Source organism: Amblyomma maculatum, chromosome 2, assembly GCF_055883805.1.
Source record: "Amblyomma maculatum isolate TAMU_Amacu chromosome 2, ASM5588380v1, whole genome shotgun sequence".
In the NCBI taxonomy this organism is placed as follows: Eukaryota; Metazoa; Arthropoda; class Arachnida; order Ixodida; family Ixodidae; genus Amblyomma; species Amblyomma maculatum.
In genome coordinates, this window is record NC_139345.1 from 169,533,654 (window position 1) to 169,546,394 (window position 12,741).

Genomic DNA, 12,741 nt, shown 5'->3' on the forward strand with positions numbered 1-12,741 from the left:
TGCACGATGTCCAGAGGGTCTGTTTCTGTTGAACGGAGAACAGCGCACCGCCCCTTCTTGTATAAGCTGTGACAACACTTGCACTGTTTCTAGGGGACGGCTCTAGGGGAAGTTCACTTAGTTGTTCCGTGTTTTCTGGAAGAGTGACAGTCTCGATATGCAAAACACTGATGGTTTCATGCAGTTCGTGCTGTACGTCTAGCTTGAGGCTCACTTGGTAAAGCTCCTGCTCGCTCTCAGTCATCTTGGTTCCCGCTGTGTAGGGCGCGATATACTCAATATGGATCAGCTGGCGCAACACAGACGGGGCGCAGGACTTCGACGCCTTCTGCTGGTTGGAGCCCTTCTCCACGGCATGAAGGTCTCATTGTGGTTTCGTACCACTACACTGCAGCATAATCGTCATTGATTTTGTTCATCTGAACATTGACGCAATACTCACAAGTCTGACACAACACAACAATCTAACACAGCACATGTGTTTCCACCCTGTTCTTTTTCTGAGCACTGCCGTTTCTTTTTTCTTCTTCTTGTGAAAGAGTGACCGCCAATCTTTTATGCCGTTCGAAGATTCGTTGACTATCTTCACCGACTCTGCGTGCTGCATAAGTGCTTGTAGCATTTCAAGACTCAATTCTCGCGCTTGTGTAATAACATATCGTAGACCATCTGTTCTGTTTCCACCTCGGCATCTTTCGTGCGATGTACAGAGGTCGGCATGTCAACTAGAATCACCGCTGCGGGATCTTTCTCTCGCACATACTTTACAGAAGCCGCACTGCGAAGCTCTTCGACGGAGACTGAGTTTCTATGCTCTTCACTGTCTCTCATATTTTTACCAGGTCCACTGTATGCGGTTCCATCGTTTTGCATTAGCGGCTTCTGGGGGCCTCGAGTGAAGTCGCTATATTCCATAAGCTCCTCCTTGCCAGCCTCGTACCCCCGCAGGCCGATAAATTCGATTCGTTTTGATGGTTGCTCCGTGTGCATGTTGCCAGGCGCACGATCCACATGTTGCGCTCGTTCGCAATATTTCGTTGGAGGTCCGAAAACAGTCTTGCTTTCAAACAGCACAGAAGCCTCTGCTCGCCTTTCAACGTTCGTAATTGGCTCGATGCTTTGTTTACTCTGCAACCACCCCATTTGGATCGGTTCCTGATTGCAATACGTCTCACCCAAAGGTCTTTCTCACAGTACAACAGGCGCTCCTCGGTGACTGCTCACATCGCTCTGGGCCCAATTAGAATCATAACTGTTATCAATCACTCTCCGCGATCTTTAGATGTACTGGGTCATTAGAGCTGAGTCGAGAAAAGGAAAGTCAGGCATTGGTGTGACTGCGTTGGAATCGGCTGTTGCACCGAAAGGTTATTTCGGCGAACAGCGATTCAGGCTTTGAAGGGCTTCTGTGGACCGCAGCTAGAAGACGCTTGGTAGTTGCAGTCGTCTGGAACGACTCGAAGTCTTTCTTCATGCCGTTACATAAATTCTCACCACGCCGCGTCACTCCTTTGAAACTTTCCTTGCCGCTTTCTACACGTCCAGATAATGACTGCTGAATGGAAGCGTTTTCCCGCCGTGCGCTGCACATTCCAGTTATGTTCGATCCAGCTGCTCCTTTCATAAGGGTGCGGCTGCTGCAGGGACCTCCACTATTGTGTTCATGAAACAAAGACTGTCGGCAACAATAGTAGGCCCCTTGACGCCCTCGATGTGATGGCAGATGATAGTAAATGTCTGTGAGGTAGATTTCTCATACTGTAGTGCAGCTGCGGCGTCTTCTGCACAAACGTCGCCTCTAAAAGCCCGTAGCTTCTCGTTCAATACGCGCAAGCCGTCGTTGCATACTTCTAGTCTCGCATGAAGAAGCCTTACGCAAGAATATGTACTGCGTTATAATTCAAAAGTTCTCTTTCCTCATATAAGAGCCGGGTCAGAAAAGTGCGTTGGACGACGCGTTTCGCTCGACGCGCTCCATGGTGTCTCAATGCAGCCCTCTTATCTCTGTCCGGTGGGCTTCGATGGCGGAGCTCCTGCTATCTTCCTGGAGGTTCGTTGGCGTTCTTCTTGCAAACTCCAGGACGGATCGTTGGAGGAGCTCGCATTAACCTCCCGGGTTTGGCACCAAAAATTATAGAAGAAGCAGGGTCGACACCAAGACGCCTCTAACACTGCATTTAATCACCGGCTGTCCCCTCGATTCTCAATATGCCAACATGGCGCTCAATCTCTCTCGAGCGCACCCGCTTCCAATCCTCGTCTTCCTTCTTCTCCGACGTCCTGTTACAGATTCTTGCTTGAGTCTGCAACGCAGGGGTCCTTTTACACTTTGTAAACGGTTAAATAGAATAATAATCATGCTAAAAGCCATATTATCTTCCCAGATTTCGCACGGCAGCCAATTATTGTGGGAATATATTGGGAATGTCACTGGCAACTGCTTTGAAAGCCTATAAGGGCATCTGCCTTTGCCCCTAGAAAAGCAGGAAAAATGTTGACAGCGTTTCCCAGTTAAAATATATTAGGCCAGACTAGTGTTTTGCTTAGTCTGGCTGTTTACTTTAGTGTGACATTAAAGCAGGCGAGAGTGTAGGTGACCATATATGGTGCACGAATATGTGTAGCGTTCGCGCGACTTTATCCAGTCGTTAGACGTGTCGAGCTTTCCAGCAAATAGCAACCAATATTTTGAAAATGCAAAGAGTCCTAGGCGAGTGAAAACAATTCAGTGTGTTGGAGTGTCTTGATCTAGCGAGGACTATCTTTCTTCTTCTGGAAGCCTAAATAATTTGTGGAGATGGACTCGTCTACCCTTAAAGTATTGTTGTCAGGAGTAAAGAGTAAAAAGTAACCCCATTGAAAAACAGCTGGTCGAAATGTTTCTTTTTCTGAAGTATATTTTTACATCGCATCGCGGTATCTTCATACTGTTACACGTTATTTTCGTGGCAGTAAGCGAAATAAGCAAAAAATCAGAAGTGCCTGAAAAACTATTGTTGGAATAAAAAGAATACTATGCTGCTTAAATGTATACTTCCTTGTAGCGCGGTATATGTACTCGAGTGCATGTAATAGGATAAATAACAATTTCTTTATTTCACAGCGGAAAACATTAAAATGTGTCGGTCAAATAGCATTAAAACTTGTTTTCATTGAAAGCTCACAAAAGGACACCAATGTCGCTATAAAATTCACTCGTAATACGCACGATGATTGCGCAATTTAAAAAAAAAAACTCTTTTATTCTGGAAATAAATTCACATAGGGAGAGCTTCTATCCCGCAAGTGCATAACTGCAGTAAGGAATTCAAAAATTAATCATAGGTTCCCAGCAATTTGACATGTTTTTTTCCACAGATAAGCTTCATGTTTAGCAACTAGTTTGTTAAGTTTTAAATTATGAGGAAAACTGTCATTTTAAATCTCTGTGCACAGCAGAAAATATCTGTCCGAGAAATTTGTTCATGATAAGTACCATGGATTAAACAGCTAGATGCCTGTCGTACAGGCTTGGTGCAAAGTTCCAAGGTCTAGGGTCTGCTGTTGAACAGGATGGTCGTCTAGATACGACGCTCCCCAAGATTGAAATCACTCTAACGGACAGGAGAACTATGATTCTCACCTGAGGGAACCTTGATAGCTTAAAGTTCAGTTACAGAATAAACAGAATAAAGTCGTCACTTTCTTGAGGTGGGTGGCGGAAGCTTCACTGATGACAGTCTAGTCGGCGCCGGTGTCCACTAGGGCGGTAATCGTGCGTCCGTCGACAGCAACGGCGAGGTCACTTGTTCGTGTCCTGGTATTGTATGTTGGCTTTGATGTTCGATTTCTACTCCATCGTTTGTTCAGGTTGCGAATAGGGTACACTGTTGTCACCTCACTGGGCGTCGGCGTTAGTTTAACATGTGATCGCGTGGTCGTTGATGTCCTGGTTGTGCGTAGCGGCAGTGTCGTCGGCGGTGGAGGATCTTAATTATTTCGGCGTTGAGCAGCCTCACCTCCAAAGTTTGCTAACTCTAGTTTCCCCCACGGGGGCTAGGGGACAGTTCTTACACGTAACCGCGGCCTGGCGACGCAAATCGGGCATTGTACGGCGATGGGGAGCATGACAGATGTCTTGGCGACGCGTGCTCTCCGCTGCGCAGGAAGACGTCGATTTCCTGTGGTCACTCTCCAAGACGGGGTCGTGGGGCGTCGACAGCGAAACCACGGAAGCCAATCCGCCTTTACGGGTAGTGACAGAGGATGTGTCCTGCCTCATAATGGAAGCAGAGCGGTCGGTTGTTAGACGTCCTCCAGGTGTCGTATTTTCTGGGGCATGGAGATAGCTGGTAGACTTGGCGGGCGGGGACCAAGGGGCGCATTTCAGGAGCAGGATGGTAGAGGGTAACGCAAGAATGTAATTAAAAAGCATTGCTAATTATTGTTCGTAAAGGTAATGACATATATATAATAATACAATTGCTTCTGCTTAGTAATGCAGTTACTTGTAAATTACTTTCTCGTTTTCATTCATTAAAAAAACGAAGCATGCCTAGAACAAAAAATAGCAACCTCTATCCAGACGCGACGTACACTTTCTTATGTCTTCGCGCCAAATTTTGCCCCATACAAATATTCCGTTCCTCTTTCCTAACTCGCACCATTAAAGGCATGAGACGGAGGCAGCACAACAACAAAAACCGATAATAGTAGAACGCTGACCACTCTCATTGCACTTAACAAAGAAATGAGTGGCTAACCCAGTGCCTTGCTGGCCTGTAGCTTTCTTCACCGTTTGAAGCTAGGTTATTTATTGCTTCTGCTGCCCCAATAATCTACCTCGGCACCTTGCGCTCAGTAATGCTCACGCCATAGACTTTTCAGTCGGTCACCCTCCATTCTACTACCCGTGCCTTGCCCCGTAGCGACGAGTGTAATCAGGTGCCACTGTGCCTTCGACGACAAAACAGGGAGTGCCACAGCGCGCTTCCAACTAGTTTCGAACTCTGGCCGTCTTGCACCATCCGTCTCTTCAACGGTCCTTTGATGTTTTACATCTTGCTACTTGAGGATACGGCTGCGACTACTTTAGGATGGCCGCAGTAAGTGCCCCGGCTACACTTTGAACCGCAGGCCTGACAGTCTCAGTCGTAATGTTCTACTCAATTCTATCTCTTTTGGTGATTCATTATGCTGGCCCAGGCTTCTGGCGCGCCAGTCCTGCTTCCGGGCCACTGTAACATGTTGTCTATTGAAAATAACAGTGGCGCACTTTAGTGAAAGGAATCTTGAAAGGAATAAGTTACTTTTGCGAACTTTTTAGTCCTCTGACGTACTTCATTAGATTACTAAATTACCAGATCAAGAAAGTATTAATTACATTACAAATTAAAGAGCAAAATAATTAAATAAAAATAATTTCATCAATGTAATTTATTTCTTGCCATATCTGCCCCAGCGCGATGGTGGCTTTAAAGGCGTCATTGTTTCGCACGACATCTACTCTTGCCGATATTAATTAGCGTCACCACAACCGTACACACGTGGTCAATTATTATTTTTCAGGGAAAAAAAATTATCTGAAACCATGAAACTATTATTATTCGTCTTCTTTCAGGAGTGGTACATCATTCCGAGGGAAGAAGTTACTGAACTCAGAAACACTCTCTCAGTACGTACGCTCATTACAAGAGTGCTAATTTATTTTTAAACCATGAAAGCACGCATTCTGTCTCACTTATAACGGCATGATTTTCTTCGTCCCTTGACAGAAATGTGTGCTGCCTAACATGTTGCCGGATGACGTGAAGCTGGTGATGGGCGTTCTTCGTTACCTACGCCGAGGCTACCTAATGGCGAGCCGGATTTCATAGTCTCTCACCTCGGCTGACTGCACGCCTTCCTTTGGCGGCAGCTGAGGAAGAATTTGAAAACTGAAGGGTTCATTTCGAATGCCTGTCATTATAAAACTTTTATTCAATGACACGTTCTCAGACAGCTAGCAAAAAAAGCGGCATACGTTAATTTCTACACTTTTTATAAGTGATACCTTACTGACTGTTTAAAATAGGTGGCGGAAATTTGTTGGCTAATAACTTCCGAGCAGTCTGCGTCCTTCAAGCCGAAAATTTGGAATACGTTTCTGAGAAAAATGAATATTACCTGGTGGTATGCATTAGACAGTTGAATAAAGTAATTATTAAAAATAATTGCTACAATCAATTGTAGCAATTTATAGCTCAAGAGAAAAGTATACAACAGTTGCATCTTACCCGTACTTACCTATGGGGCTGAAACGTGGAAGCTAACAAAGAGGGTTCTACTTAAGTTGAGGGCAACGCAGAGGGCTATGGAAAGAAAAATGGTAGGGGTAATATAAAGAGGTAGGAAACGTGCAGAGTAGTCAGAGAAGTAACTCGTCACTGACATTCTAATGGAAATCAAGAAGAAGAAATGGGCATTTGCAGGACATGTAGCGCGAAGAAATGATGGTCGCTTAGGGTAACACACTGGATTCCAAGGGAAGGAAAGCGTAGCAGGGGGCGGCAGAAAATTAGGTGGGCGGATGAGATTAAGAACTTCGCAGGGGTCAAGTGGATGTAGCTCGCACTGGACCGGGTTAATTGGAGGAATATGGGTGAGGCCTTCGCCCTGAAATGGGATGATGACGATGATGATGATTGTTATTTGAAGAATGCGAAGGATCAGTTTTGGGTAGGTAATGAATATTTGTTACAAAGGAAGACATAACGATTTATTTCACATACTTTTACATACATACATACATGTTTCACATGCTTTAACATATGGCTCATTTGTTTTAAACTTTTCACATACGATTTATTTATAGTCTGTTCCTGCGATGCTTGCATCAATGGTGAGGTTTAGGCTGTGGCATATATTTTTTGAATATTTAGTAAATTTTTTAGGCATTTGGAAACCAGTGGGCAGCTGGTAACTCGTGAGGCCAAACCTACCACCTTCCAAATGAGAGGCACATACTCTACCACTAATTCTCTATCAATATTTAATTGTTGGAATAACTGTCTGGTTGACTCACTGAAAGCGTTTGCTTGCGCTCCCGCTCCATAACATCTACGCCCACCACGAAAATAATCTCGGATTCTAAAACGGCTATCCTTTACTTTGCCGATGGGTTAGTGTCCCCCAGCACCCACCGCCTTTTGCGCTTTTAGCAACCCCGACCATCTGTCACCTTTATTTGGACATCCGCAGATGGAGGCCTTCCCGGTAATGGGGAGGTTCACTCACTGGCTCGAGGTCTCACTTTCCAGGCTGGGGATGAACGGCCTTCCTCAGATGCCGGGGGAGTGCCTGCTGTCCTTTCGTGACATGCTAAAGTGGTCATGGCGCCAATTTTGGAACATAAACGGTTTATTGCATCCTATGTCTGATTTGCCAAGCAACAAAACCTCAAAGTTTCAGCTGCATCGAAGCCCCAGATATGTTTAAAAATAGCATTTTCGTTTCTTCGTGAACAGCTTGCTGATCTGGCAACCGGCGCAACCGGTGACGACATAGGCTGCCGCCGCGTCGTCTGCTCCATGTTCTGTGCATGCACGAGCAGTGTCAACCGCGGTTACACAAAGCCGCGGCAATATCGGCCAAACAGCAGTCATGCCGCTTACAGAAGTTACCTCAAACAGAGCTTTTCGTCGATCCCTTTTAGCGCTTTTAACCTAGGGAATAGTGGCCTCGGTAGGCGGGATTAAGCTGCGCGCCTGCGCTCGAGTACGAAAGCTGCACGAGCTGACCGGCTCGAACAGCATAATGTACACTGAAACACGTCTCAAAAGAGACATAATATGCTCAGTGTATATAGCGTCGTCCGACAGCGCTTTTATAGAATCTTCGGGGACCGAATCTTCGGGTACAAATGACAAAAGTCATTTTATGATAGTGCCGCACTCAAAAAGTGCCGGGGGCGGTGATGCTTCAACGAAAAAGAGCTGCTTTTGGAAGTCGTTCTGACAGTAGCGTTGCTGACAATCTAGGATTCTAACCTGACAGTTGCTCTGAGCTCATTTGCGACGTGCATACACTGAAAAAGAGTAACTTGGTGGCAAAGTGACAGTACGCTTTACTGATAAAGGAAATTTTAAGAATTAGAATGACATGAGAAACATTATGACTAAATAATCTGGCGATGTTAGTATGTTTTTAGGAGTTAATTTGGTGGTTACAGGGTTAATGAGTAGCCAACTTCACATAATTAGCATCAACTAAATGCTGTTTATCTATGGAAACCATTATTAACAATGAAATGCATGTGACTCATCACATGCTTGAGTTCATTAAACATACCAGATACGTTGGCACGGTTTATTCAGATAGCATGTATATAAGATCAAAAGCACCATGACAATGTCAGAAGCTGCTTAGGAATATAAGCACGGCCTATTTTGAACATGATGTGGAGAAGTTTCCTTAACCTCACATTTTTTTATGTCGAATAGCAAACAGATGAATGTGCATTTGGAAAAACCTGCATGATATTCAGATGCAACTTACTGAGGAGAATGCTGGTGCTGTTCTTTCTAGTGTCTGCAGTTTTCCCCTTGATACACTGCGCATATGCTGTCACTTTAGACAAAACAGTGACAGTCATATTCTATACTGCTCTTATTTTACATTTGACAAAATCTCCCCTCTGCCTTTCTCATAGTGGTGCGATGGCATGGAGGACACAAAGCCATTCCTAATGTTGGCTGCTCTGGCTCACCACTAACCAAATGCGCCACTTCAGAGATTTTCATATGGTCCTTCTAGGATTTCAACTCTAAAAAAAAAAAGAAATATTCTCCAAGTTGTTAAAAGTGAATCTGAGAACAAGATAGCAGGAAGCACAGCTCTTGTAAGCTGGAAAATACAAAAAAAAAAAACGAAGTACAGGTGTTGCCAACACCAGCAGATTGCACAAGTAACTGAATGCGTTGGCATTATTTTTGGAAGCAGATTTAAGAGCCTGGGCTACACTACATTCAATCAGCAGTAACGGCTGCTGCAGGAATGTCAGCATACCCGAAAAGAGCTAGATAACGTTTTGCCAAGTTGTCCTTAGTGTGCCTATATAGAAGCTGCCACTAAGTTCAGACATGCCAAATAGACTGGTCCTCTGCACACATCGGCCCTTGATGATGCCGGCCACAGAAAAGGCCTAAAGCTTTTCAATGGTTCATCGTAATTATTCACTGCCAATGGCAGAAGGATCACAGTTAATGTCCTGAGCAGCCTATATATTTATTTGTTTATTTATTTATATTTATATATTATAAATGCTCTTTGCACCCATGTGTTCTCTTTCCATTATTTACGATCTGCCAAAAAGAGACTCAGTGCTCTGTCTGACAGCATTATGTGTGCACTGCATTCATCTTCAGAGTTTATGTCGTTGCAGCAAGGCACCAAGCACGACAAAGGCGCTGGTCGTCGAACTACACCGATTGCCCACTGCTCAGCAGTGCTCAATTTAAAGGCAACCAGGAAACAGAGATGAACCCGCATCAATGCAGATGCGACAAGACGCTTGCAAGTAAATATAACAGTAACACAGACCTTACCAATGGACACTTTGCAAGCCACGAACATTAGAATCACTGAACTGGATGAGGTAGGAGAGAAGCTCCTTCCTCAGACACAACATCGCCCTACTCGAGCCAGAAGAACGGGATGATTTGTATAACACATAGTTCAAGAGGCGGAAATCGTCTCTCGCAGAAGCTTCCTGTATGCACAACACAGGAAAATTGTTTTGTTCAATAGGTCTACGAAAGTTTGCATTTATTGCTCTTGAACTGTTTGCATTCCATTGAAAGATGGCAACAGTGTGATAACGGTTATTCATAACAAGTTTAGCCAGCGAAGAATTGAGGCTCCACCGAAAGGCTCCACCGCCTGTACTTTCGGGCGTTGTTTGCTTGAGGATGGCCGTCAGAATAGCTCGGACTGCTGTAACGGCACTGGCAGAATGAGCTGCACTATTTAAAATGAAGAGTTGTCTTCAACAACTGGCGGTGAATCAGCTAGGTACTACTTCCGCTGGCTAAGGACGTTGCACTTAGCTGTTGGGACGCTCCAGAATATGCCTCTTTCAACATGGAAGTGGGAGGCACAGCTCAAGAACTCCAGTTAGAATTCTACACTTGACCGCTTGAGTTCGTCGAGCAGATTTCAGCTTGGACGAGTACGACGAAGATTTCGAGTTTGGGGTTTGCCATGCTACACTGAATTCTCTCGCACAGGATTCACTGCCTCGAGATTAGGAGGAGGGGCGGTTTTTCGAGGCGACCAGCCATGAAGTGTTTCATCACGCCAGAGGTTCAAAGCTGCTATGTTTTGGGAACAACCCGAGAGTGAAGCAGCATGTTTACCCCCACAGTTCCCACACTTCGATTGCAGGAGTGATTTGCACTGGGTGTGTTCATGGCTCTCCGAACAAAAGCTTGCATCGGCGTGATGCACTGCAGCTCTTAGCTTTGTGGACGAATCGCTGACAGTTGAAACAAAGAAGTGCTGGTCTAAGGTACTCTTGCACTGGATGACTACTGAAGCCCAAGTGTAGAATAAGTAGGACGAACACCAGGCCGCCTCTGAATGTGTTTAATCCCCGGCTGTGTCCACGGCTGTCAATGTCCCAACATGGCGCTCCATTCGTCCCATCTTGCTGATTCCAGCGCGAATCTACAACACGCTCTATGCTCTGAGGTGAGAGGTAGTTCGAAGGCTACCAACAGTGCAGAACAAGATGAATCCGTAGGGGCGTGGCAGCAGCGACTGGAATCACACACCGTAGCCCACATTCTATCCAAGTTCTTTTGAGCATTCGTCTGCTATACGCCCTGCAACAAACTGTACTGATTCATCGGCTGAGTGACCACAGTACACAACTCAACATCCATCCCTTGGTTTGCGTAGGTGTAGGTATGTATACTGTGCCTACTGTGCCGCCAGCTGGGTAGGTTTCTTGCAGCCTTAGGCATCCCTTACGATGACAACCCGCGACAGATCAATGGCATCGAAGATACCCGCATAGAGTTGTACATCGAAAGTTGCTGGCGCTCGCTGATCTGGTTCTGCTGGGCGAGAACCGGAGCACCACCTCTCCGGATATCGGCTGTGACACCACTTGCTCTGCTTCCAGGTGCGCGTGCTTGGATGGAATCGCTCGTTTAATCCCTTTTCCCCGGCACGAAGGTCTTGTGGTTTCGTCCCACTTCACTACCCAGTCGAAAAAAACTACAGAACCGTGTCAAAAATACCACAAAATATTCTGTAGTTCTGTCATAAACGTCAGATTTTTCTGTAGTTCTGTAGATTTTCTGTATTATAATTCTGTTCTCTGTAGTTCTGTATCACTTTTCTGTCGTAACTACAGAAATTTCTGATGTTACTACGGAACGTTCTGTTGTCACCACAGGTTTCCCATCAAAAACCGCACAGAAATTCTGTCGAAACAACAAAAAATTTTCTGTAGTTTTTTCCGACAGGGTATAAATCCAATAGGCGCTGATCTTGCTCATCTGCATAAACTGGTGAGTTTAACGCTGAAAGTCACAGTTGCATCTCGAAGTTCTATTCACCCTCTGTGGCAGTGAGCGGTCTTCCTTGAATGTGAGAATGACTGAGTATAGGGGACGGGATTCCACCTCTCCACCCTCTTGACGCCGGTATATGACATGTCGGCGAACCGAGATCACTCGGGGATCCTTTAGAAATTCAAGTCGCTATCACTATACTGAAGAGGAACGTGTAGAATTTTACCCAGGGGAATTGAAGGGATGACACCTAATCCAGCCACTTCAGTTAGCAATTACAGACTCTTAACTGATGCTAAGGTGATAACACATACAGATAAGCTTCCATCCCTATCTACCCTGAATGCCGTAACTTCTGCAGTAAAAAAAAATCGCTCAGGGAACTCTGCGTTCACTTGCCAAAAGCTTCGAACTCCTTGAAATGGGCGGAACACTACAGGAATCCCTTCCGGATGTTTTTCTTGAAGGATACAAGCGTAAACGGGGCTTCATCACACTCTATATCCTCGGGTTCATTCTGCACATCTAGCAACGAGTTCTCATTATAATTGGAATTATCTTGGAGACAAGGTGTTTTGTTCTCAGTTCCTCTTCTTCATCTTGTGGTGGAAGATGCGTTGTTAGAGCTCCCGCTCCGTCAAGTTCCAATAATGATGGCTTAAGAATGTTCACCCATGATGGCCATTCGGCTGTTGGCTGCACACGGGATTGACATTCATTATGCCCAGGATACCTTTAGAAGCATGAAGCTCGGGAGACTAGGGGTTGAGGTTAGTCCCCAACAACCGCTATGGTTGCAGACGCACAAAGTCAAAAAGAGCGCACCACCTACTTTGCCCTCGCCGTACCGAAATCCCGCTAAAAATATGCTTGTTCCCAAGGTCCGGCGGGCCACGAAAGGTTGGTCGACACAAAAATAAAAAAATCTTGACGGAGCGCAGCAGTGCAGTGGCCGAACAGGAGCGCCTCTTCGTAGAAAGCAATGGCATTCGAGGCTCGAGGTCCATCCATCCGACAAAGGGAAACGTATTAAAAGCCGCATGGTCGAGTTGCCCTTTTGTACTTCGACGTTAGCGTCAACAATTCTAGCCACTCAAATATTTCAAGCTACTTGGCGTCTGGCAGTGGAACTCAACACAGTCTTTTGTTTGTTTTTTTTTTTCTTACTTACATGAAGAATAAAACACAGCCACTTGAAGACTGG